This window comes from Colobus angolensis, unplaced genomic scaffold (genome assembly GCF_000951035.1).
Source record: "Colobus angolensis palliatus isolate OR3802 unplaced genomic scaffold, Cang.pa_1.0 Scaffold43, whole genome shotgun sequence".
NCBI classification, from domain to species: Eukaryota; Metazoa; Chordata; class Mammalia; order Primates; family Cercopithecidae; genus Colobus; species Colobus angolensis.
This window is the reverse complement of record NW_012117710.1, coordinates 1,907,066-1,916,803: the sequence shown is the minus strand read 5'-3', so window position 1 is coordinate 1,916,803 and position 9,738 is coordinate 1,907,066. Positions and strand designations below refer to the sequence as shown.

At 52.1% G+C, this 9,738-nt stretch overlaps 1 pseudogene; it reads right to left on the bottom strand.

Annotated features, from left to right (window-relative positions):
* Positions 1-878: 878 nt before the first annotated feature.
* On the bottom strand, positions 879-1,617 carry LOC105522428 (annotated as a pseudogene).
* Positions 1,618-9,738: the final 8,121 nt, after the last annotated feature.

Below are 9,738 nucleotides of genomic sequence, written 5' to 3'. Positions count from 1 at the left end.
ACTAAAAATACAAAAATTAGCCAGGTGTGATAACATGCCTAGTCCCAGCTACTCGGGAGGCTGAGGCAGGAGAATGGCTGAAACCCGGGAGGCGGAGATTGCAGTGAGCCCAGATCACACCACTGCACTCCAGTGTGGGTGGCAGGGCAAGACTCTGTCTCAAAAAAACAAAAGGTAGAGGGGAAAACTGTAAAACAAATGTTTCATCTTAAAATATATAATTAGGAGATGTAAAATTAAAGATTAAAATTTTTATTCTATGCAACATAAAATAATATGCATAGATCTGGTACCTAATTTATTAGTTTTTATTTTAGAAAAAAAGACAGTGAGAAAAAGGTTTATAAATTTCTCAGTGCCTTTTATAAAAAGTTGCAACTAAAACCAGCCATCACTTAGGTGTACAACCATCAGCTCTGAATATAATATTAATTATACCTAGGAACTGGAATTTACCCAGACGAGTTCTGGCTGTTTTTTGAAAAATGCACAATTACATCAGAGAACACTGTGTCTTCCACAATTTGTAACAATTTTGAAAAGAAAACTCCTGCTTCCATAATATAAGGAAACAAGAATACGCTTTCCATAGACATCATCCTGAATTAAAAAACCCCGATAGTCTGATTTACCTTTATCAAAGGTAAAATGATTCACATTTGCATGGATTACTCTGATCCTCAGTAGTTCCTAAACACAAAATTTTGCATAAACCTTTATCTGGGTTTTCCAAAGCAAGTATTACACTGGCAGAAGTCCACGAGCTGAAGAAAAAGAAATTGAATATAAAAGGTTTACCGACTTTATCCTTTCTAATTTTACCATAGCTTCAGGTGTTGAGACCTAAGTGGTTTTTGGTGCCTATCCACTGTGAACTTCTAACACTTCTCAGTACCATCTTTTGGTGGTTGCTTTATTTTGCAACGTAGAAGATCCTTTCATCCAACTTCAATCATCTGTTCTTCCCCAGACTTCGTTTCATTATAACAACGAATTTTGTAATCTTTAGCAAGTTGAATATACACTTTCTTTTGAGAACCAGACAGATTTTTCCCGTTTTCATTTACAGTCTTCAGCTTTGCCTGCAGTGAACCATCCTTAGCTTCTTGGAGGCTTTCAGCTACATAAATGTTATAAGCTGAACAAGGTCATTTTGGTTTTCCAAGCAGTTTTAACTCTCTCTTTTTTACTAAAGCTTTCCTTTTTAACTGTTCATGCATGATTTCTGTTTCCAAAGACATAATCTGACTTGGTGTTAGCTGTTCTTGAATTCTGCTTATCTCTTCTTTGTATGCCTGCCAGTCCACCTTATAAGCATCTTCATATATATTTTCTCTGAGTTGGGAAGTTCCCTCCAATGCCCGGTGATTCTTCTAATTAGTTCTGTATTTTTTGCATCTGGGTTCTGAGCTTTAAATATGGGTAGTTGTTCTTTAGAAAATCAAAGGTAAGAAGTTACAGGTTTCTTTGGATAACTTGCCAAGGCAGATGAAAACCATTTCCATAAATACACAAAACTGAAGGGGAAGCGCAGTCGACTTCCACAGCTGATACACAGCTCCGCCCGGACCCTCCCAGGGCGCTCAACATGCCCCACATGCTTCAGAGAAATGCCATCGCACCAGCGGACCAGGCAGTGGCCGGGTCCCAGAAACTCAGAGAGCTTCCTGGTACAACAGAACAACCCCAGCAATAACAACTCGAACCTGCCTGCGACCCTCTGGAGTGTGTTATCATGCCCGCCACTCACGAGGCACTATGTCACTCAGGCTGGAGTGTAGAAGCTCGATCTCGGCTCACTGCAACCTCCGCCTCCCAGACTCAAGTGATTCTCCTGCCTCCGCCTTCCGAATAGCTGGGATTACAGGTGCGAGCCACCATGACTCGCTAATTTTTGTATTTTTAACAGAGATGGGGGTTCACCATGTTGGCCAGGATGGTCTTGAACTCCTGACCTCAGATGCTCCACCCACCTCGGCCTCCCAAAATGCTGGGATTACAGTGGTGAGCCACAGCGCCCGGCCCTGGACTGGGGTTTTTAAGGGGATCGTGGGGGGTGAGGGGCTGGATACCTGGGGTCGTTGATGGGTTGAGGTGAGGGAAGTGTGGAAACGGCATTCTTTCCTGAGTCAGTTCCTCACGAGGTCCTTTGCATCAGCTAGCATCAGTTGTTTCACTGGTGACCAGACCCTGAAGGTATCTCAAAGAGAAAACATTTGGTGATGGTCAAGCTGTTATCTGTAGAGTAGTTAAAGGGAGCTATAGGCCAGGTGCTGTGGCTCAAGCCTGTAATCCCAGCACTTTGGGAGGCCGAGGCGGGTGGATCACGAGGTCAGGAGCTCGAGACCATCCTGGCTAACATGGTGAAACCCCGTCTCTACTAAAAATACAAAAAATTAGCCGGGTGTGGTGAGGGGTGCCTGTAGTCCCAGCTACTCAGAGGCTGAGGCAGGAGAATGGCGTAAACCCAGGGGGCGGAGCTTGCAGTGAGCCGAGATCACACCACTGCACTCCAGCCTGGGCGACACAGCGAGACTCCATCTCAAAAAAAAAAAAAAAAAAGGGAGCTATAATCTAGATTCTACATGATTAGGACAATAAGCACCAAACAGCTATGAGGAAGTGAATCCGACAGCAAGTGGACCCAGTGATGAACACTGAATTTGCCACAAGCTTGGTGTATTTTCATTTCTCCCCCTCTTCTTCCCTGATTTATTTTATTTATTATTATTATTATTATTATTTTGAGACAGAGTTTCACTCTTGTCGCCCAGGCTGGAGTGCAATGGCCCGATCTCAGCTCACTGCAACCTCTGCCTCCCGGGTTCAAGCGATTCTCCTGCCTCATCCTCCCTAGTAGCTGGGACTACAGGCACCCACCACCATACACAGCTAATTTTGCATTTTTAGTAGAGAGGGGGTTTCACCATGTTGGACAGGCTGGTCTTGAACTCCTGACCTCAAGTGATCCACCCACCTTGGCCTCCCAAAGTGCTGGGATTACAGGCATGAGCCACCGTGCCTGGCCTCTGATTAATTTTATAAAGTTTATAGGGACGGCCCAGCACAGTGGCTCATGCCTGTAATCTCAGCACTTGGAGGCCAAGGAAGGAGGATTGCTTGAGCCCAGGAGTTCAAGACCAGCCTGGACAACTGTGAGACCCCCCCCATCTCTACAAAAAAAGAAAAAAATTTAGCAGGGTGTGGTGTTATGCACCTGTTGTCCCAGCTACTCAGGAGGCTGAGGCAGGAGGATCGCTTCAGCCCAGGAGGTTGAGGCTGCAGTGAGCTACAATCATGCCACTGCACTCCACATTGGGTGACAAAGCAAGACCCTGTCACACACACACACAAAGTTTATAGGGACGGCTTCAAATTTATCATGCACCAACAGCTACACAGGCCACCTTTCTTTCTTTTCTTTTTCTTTTTTGTTTTTGTTTTTTTTTTTTAGAGACAGAGTTTTGCTGCTCTGTGGCTCAGGCTGGAGTGCAGTGACCCAATCGTAGCTCACTGCAAAATATGCCTCCCAAATTCAAGCAATTCTCGTGCCTCAGCCTCCCGAGTAGCTGGGACTACAGGCATGTGTTACCAAGCCCGGCTAACGTTTTGTATTTTAGTTAGAGATGGGGTTTCACTACGTAGCCCAGGCTGGTGTCGAACTCCTGAGCTCAGGCAATCCACCGCTTTGGCCTCCCAGAGTTCTGGGATTAAAGGCGTGAGCTGCCGCGCCCGGCCCACACAGGCCACCTTTCTGATCCACACTAAACCTGTTCCTCAACAGGGCCTTTGCACTGTTCCGTCTGTCCGGAGTGTTCTTCCTCCATAGCTACCCGTGGCCTCACTGACAGTCCTAGCTAACGTCGCCCCTCGCAGCACTCTGCTCGTCATCTTTTCTTGTTTTTTATTTTATTATTTTTGGAGACAGAGTCTTGCTCTGTTGCTCAGGCTGGAATGCAGGTGTGCCATCTCAGCTCACTTCAACCTCCACCTCCCGGATTCAAGCGATTCTCCTGCCTCATCCCCCTGAGTAGCTGGGATTACAGGCAGCCACCACCACGCCCGGCTAATAGAGATGAGGTTTCACCATGTTGGCTAGGCTAGTCTCAAACTCTTGACCTCATGGTCTGCCTGCCTCAGCCTCCCAAAGTGCTAGGATTACAGGCGTGCCTGCTCGTCATCTTTAGAACACCTGTCACTATCTGAATTATCTTTATTACTGGTTCCCTTGTTTATGGTCTGCCTCTCTCAGCTAGATACAGAACAATGCCTGACACACAGCCCAGTCTCAGTGAACATGAGATGAATGAATAAACCCCAGCCACGCAGTTCTAACGGAAGCTGCCGTGTAGACTCAGGATGAACACCCGGCCAAGCCAGGCCATGCACAGTCCCTCCATGGGGTTTTCCCAGCTGAGGCTAAAGAAAGACGTGCAGATCCCGTCCGGTGGCAGATGGCGTGACATGTGGCTCTGGAGCTCTCTGTCCCCCAGTAACCCCATCCCCACCCCCCAGGGGAAAGAGGCTGCCCCACCAGAGGTAGATGTGCTGAGAGCAGCAGGGATGAGGCTGGAGATGTCCTGGGATCTCTGAGCCTTCCTTCTGTGTGCAAAACCACAGAGTCCTGACTTCCAGGAAATTCCTTTCTTGCCTCAGCAAATTTGAGCCAGGTCTCTGACTCATTAATAAACGACCTTGATGGGCACGGATGGAACAAGGGGCCACGGGAAGGGTGGGGCCTCTTTGCTATAAACGGGGTGCAGCAGGGCACGGTGGCTCACGCCTGTAATCCCAGCACTTTGGGAGGCCAAGGTAGGTGGATCACTTGAGGTCAGGAGTTTGAGACCAGCCTGGCCAACATGGCAAAACCCCATCTCTACTAAAAATATAAAAATTAGCTGGGCATGGTGGTGGGTGCCTGTAATCCCAGATACTTGGGATACTCGGGAGGTTGAGGCAGGAGAATTGCTTGAACCTGGGAGGCAGAGGTTGCAGTGAGCCGAGATCGCGTCACTGCACTCCAGCCTAGGCGACAGAGCAAGACTCGTTCTCTAAATAAATAAATAAATAAATAAATAAATAAATAAATGGCACAAGCGAAACGGTCACTCAGCTGAGACAACAGAGATGGGACTCAGATCTACTTTAGGGTTGGATTAGACCCCTCTGGGGTCTCCTCAAGCCCCTGTGTATCCCAGGGGCTCCCCTGCCCCTGTGGACCTCTGTTTCTCCCATTATAAAACGATGGGGTAGACGAGATGGCCCCTCGGCCGATTCTGGTGGAAATGTGGCATCCGAACTGACTCCCAGTAGATTTCTGAACAGTCTACCCCATCACCCCACTGGAGGAGGGAGACACAGGCTGAGGACCACCGAGGCCCTGGGCACTGCTGGGCTGGTTCTATCCTGCGCCCTGCCTGGCAAAACCCCGCTACAGCTCATCAACACGCAGCAACTCCCCCCACCCCCAGCCTGGCACCTCCAGTGTGGACAGTCGGCAGAGCTGCTCCGGTGGTTCTAAGACTCCCCTAATGAGATTCTTGACGATTTGGAAATTAACGATATGCTCAACTCATCTTTAATTGGCATGGTGCTGCTGGAGATGCCAGCGCGGGCGAGATGCAGGCCGGCTTTGACTCGAGCCATCATTATCGCTCTTTGGTGGCACCCGGTCCTCGCCCGCCCTCGCAGCCATCGCCCCCGCCACCCCGCTGCCCCCACCTCCCAGGCTATGGTCTGCCAGCTGGGCCCACAGTGGCTCCTTCTTTCTGCCCTGCCCGGGACCCCAGGCCTGTCCCCATGCAGACACCCCGCCCTGGGAGGCTGGTCGCATTCTTGGGCACCGGGAGGTCCCTCCCTCCCTCATCATCCGCGTTTCCCTCGCTGGGTGGGCCTCAGCCCTGCGGAGGGGTCCCATGAATTGTGCAGGAAGCAGGAGCGGGGAGCTGACCGGTGGGTGGGAACCCGCCTTCCTGGAGACCTATCTTAGCTCTGCTCATCCTCAGCTCCTGACCTCATTTTCCCCAAGTGCAAAGTGCAGATAACGTTAGCCCGTCCCCCAGGGGCTCATGAGTGGGCAGTCCACACCGTGTGGTCAGACTCGTGGGAAGACGAAAGGGTGTGGGAGAGGTCCGATGCCCGCTGCTAGCCTCCTCCAGGGGTGCCCAGGCTGGGCACAGCAAGCTCTACATGACCAGCCAGGGCAATCTAAGTCCAGTGACGGCCCAGCGCGTGGGGTCCACGAGGGAGACCCAGTGCCAGGCCGGTGTGGTGGGTAAAGGAGCTGCAATTCATGCGGGAAGCCGGGGAAGGCAGATAGCACCAAGCTGCAGACTCAGCCAAGGTCCAGCCAAGCCTGCTGTGCTGCGGCACCTGAGACACAGCTGCCGACCTTCTCACCCTTGAAGCTTTCTTCCCGGGGCTCCCCAGCCCCCCGCTTCTCCTCCTGCCTCCTTGACTTCTTCTCTGTCTCAGCCCCCATTGACCCAGCCCATAGCTGTGGGGCTCCTAGAGGTTCACTTCGAGGCTTTCTTACCCTCTCACTCACTCTGCCCCCCAGGGGAGCTCACATGTGACCTTACCTCAAATAACCACCCCCATGGATGATCCCTAAATGTCTCTCTTTGGATGCCAGCACCTCCAGACGTCCTGCAGGAACTGCTTCCCTTACTCAGTCTCCTACCACAGCGAATGACACCAACTATCTAACCAGCTGATCAAAGCAGAACCCTGGAAATCATTTCTTTCCTCCCTCCCTTCCTCCCTTCCTTCCTTTTTCTTTCCTTTTCTTTCTCTCTCTCTCTCCCTGTCTCTCTCTCTCTCTTTCTTTCCTTTATTTGGAGACGGAGTCTCTCTGTGTTGCCCCGCCTGGAGTGCAGTGGCGCAATCTCGGCTCACTGAAACCTCAAGCAATTCTCCTGCCTCAAACCTCCATAATAGCTGGGATTACAGGTGCCCGCCACCACACCCAGCTAATTTTTGTATTTTTAGTAGAGACGGGGTTTCACTATGTTGGCCAGGCTGGTCTTGAACTCCTGACCTCAGGTGATCCTCCCACCTCGGCCTCCCAAACTGTTGGGATTACAGGCATGAGCCATCGCACTCGGCCCTGGAAAGCATTTCGTGATCCCATCTTCTTTCTACAGCTGGTCAATCACCAAATCCTGCCTATTTGACCTTCTAAATGCGTCTGGAAGTCCTTTACCAAGCTCTCTCCCCACTGCCCCCATTGCAGGCCCAAGCCTCTCTCTGATGCACTGCCTGGACCAGTGGCTGCACAAAGCACGCCAGCCCATCACCTGCCCCAGCATTCCTGGTGCACTGTGGCCGGAGCCGAGCTGCCAGTCATGGAGCTGACCCCTCCTGAGCATGAGACCAGCTGACCCCCAGGCCATGCCGAGCAGCTGGGGCACATGACTGGGTCTTTCCCGGAACTTTCTCCCAGAGAGAATGATCGCTCTCACCCTTTGGGTCACAATGCTGGGAGGATGGGCGTTTAGAACATCTGGTGGTCACTGTCCCCAGCAGCAAGGAGGAAATCCATCCCCAGAAAGAGAGGGACCCAGAGAGGAGACCTCAATGGTACCCTTGACCAGTCACACCTGGAGGCCTGCGTTTCCAGTTCTGTGCGTTCCCCAGTTCTGCGCGTTCCCCAGTTCTGTGAGCCGTGAAATTCCCTTCTATTTACTTCATCTTATTGGAGTTGGGCTCTTTCTGCTCATCTCCAAGCCCTAAGGGACATGCTCTAAATATCAGCCTCCCTACTGCAGGAATTAACCCCTTCAATCCAGTCCCCGAATTGGGTGGTCACTGAGATCTTCTAAAGGCCAAGTCTGCCTTCTGACCCTGCCTGTTATCCCCTCCCCAAGGCTCCCCACTGCCCACAAAGTGAGCTCCAGATCCCTTGGCATGACTTCCAAGCCCCCATCTGTCTCCAGCTCTCCAGCCACATTGGTGCCCACTGTCCTTGAGATGAACACAGGTACCTGTTGGACGGAAAGATGTGCAGCTCCCCAGGGGTGCTGGCCTTTGAACATGCAGCTCCATCAGCGGGGAACATTTCCACCGCATCACCCCTGCAAGGCCCAGCTCCCTTCTGGCTACTCCTGTCCAGCCTGACCTCGGTCCCCAGGATGGGGAAATTACAAGGACTCCCATGCACCCCCGGAGCCCCCAGTATCTCCCGTGGGAGGACTCTGCACCCCTGGGATCCCCGGGGAAGGACACTGCACCCCTGGAGCCCCCAGGATCCCCTTTGGAAGGACTCATCGCTGTGGGATAAATGCATGCTGACTCCTCGGTCTCTCCCCTGGGCTACACCTCTTGGGGGCAGGAACCGCCTTGACCACGGCACTCTCTACTTCTCACACACGCAAGCGCTCACAGAAAGTTGCTGAACAGTTGGAAGAATTCGGGGCTCCAGAATTCAGCAGCTCCAGGTCCAAGCCTTGGTTCTGCCACTCCCTGGCTCTTCGGCCTTGAGCAAATCGTTGAGCTCCTCTGAGCCCGGCCACCCATCCGTAAAGAAGGAATGGGCACAGGTAACTTGCGGAATTGTTCAGCGCACTTACTGCGATGACACCGATGGGACCTGGCACACAGGAGGGGCCCAATGGTGTCTTCTGATCGCCCAGCTCTGTGTGAGGCACTCGGTAAGTACTCAATCAATGGTGAGGCTGCAGCTGCTGCAAAGGGTCTCCTTCTCTGGCTGGGTCTCTGGTCTCTCTTGGGAGCTCAGTGACCAGCCTCTGCCCAACCCCAAGCCAACCGCTCCCCAGCCCTAGCCCAGCCCCAGGACAACCCCAGCACAGTCCCAGCCCAGCCCCAGAGCAGCCCCAGCCCAGCCCAGCTCCAGCCCAGCCCCAGCCCCAGCCCAGCCCTAGGCCAACCCCAGCCCAATCCCAGTTCAGCCTAGACCAGCACCTGTCCAGCCCCAGCCCACCCCCAGCCCCAGCTCAACCCTAACAGCCCCAGCCTCAGCCCAGCCCCACCCTCTGCCCAACCCCTGTCCATCCCCAGCGCAAACCCTGCACAGCCCCAGTCCAAACCCTGCCCAGCCCCACCCTCTGCCCAACCCCTGCCCAGCCCAACCCTTGCCCAACCCCAGCCCAGCCTCAGCCGTGGCTCAAGCCTAACACAACCCCAGCTTCAGCCCAGCCCCAGCCTGGCTCAGCCCGTGCCCAGCACCATCAGCGGCCACACAAGGCCAAGAGCCCTCCTCCCTGTTGCCTGGAGTCCCCAAGGCAGGATGTCTCAGCGGAAGCTATGAGGTGCTTTGAGCTCCCCAGGTGCAATTGGAGGCCTTGTTATCATGATTAATATTTAATTTCTCATCAGGAGTGACCACTCAGCTGTCTCAATGCTGCCATTGTTCCAAATTTCCTCCTTTTCTATTTCTTATTCCTTCTCTTTTGTGAGACTGTGCTGAGTTTGCCCTTAATAAATCTCATTTTATTCTTCTAATTTACTCAAAGTTGGATAGTTTTAATATCATCTGAATTATTAGCCGTTCTGTCAGTTTAATGTTAACTGCAAATTTTGGTCAATGGATTTGCCATTCTGTCCTCTGGATCAGAAATCAACATGCTTTATAGGGGCCATCCCCAGCGAGGGGTCTGGGAGCCCAGCCCAGTTCCAGCCGCGAGGGACTGAACGCCACCATTTTCGATGCCTGTCGCCCACGTTATCTGTGGCAGGGAGCAAACAACTGTGTGTGTGTGTGTGTGTGTGTGTGTGTGT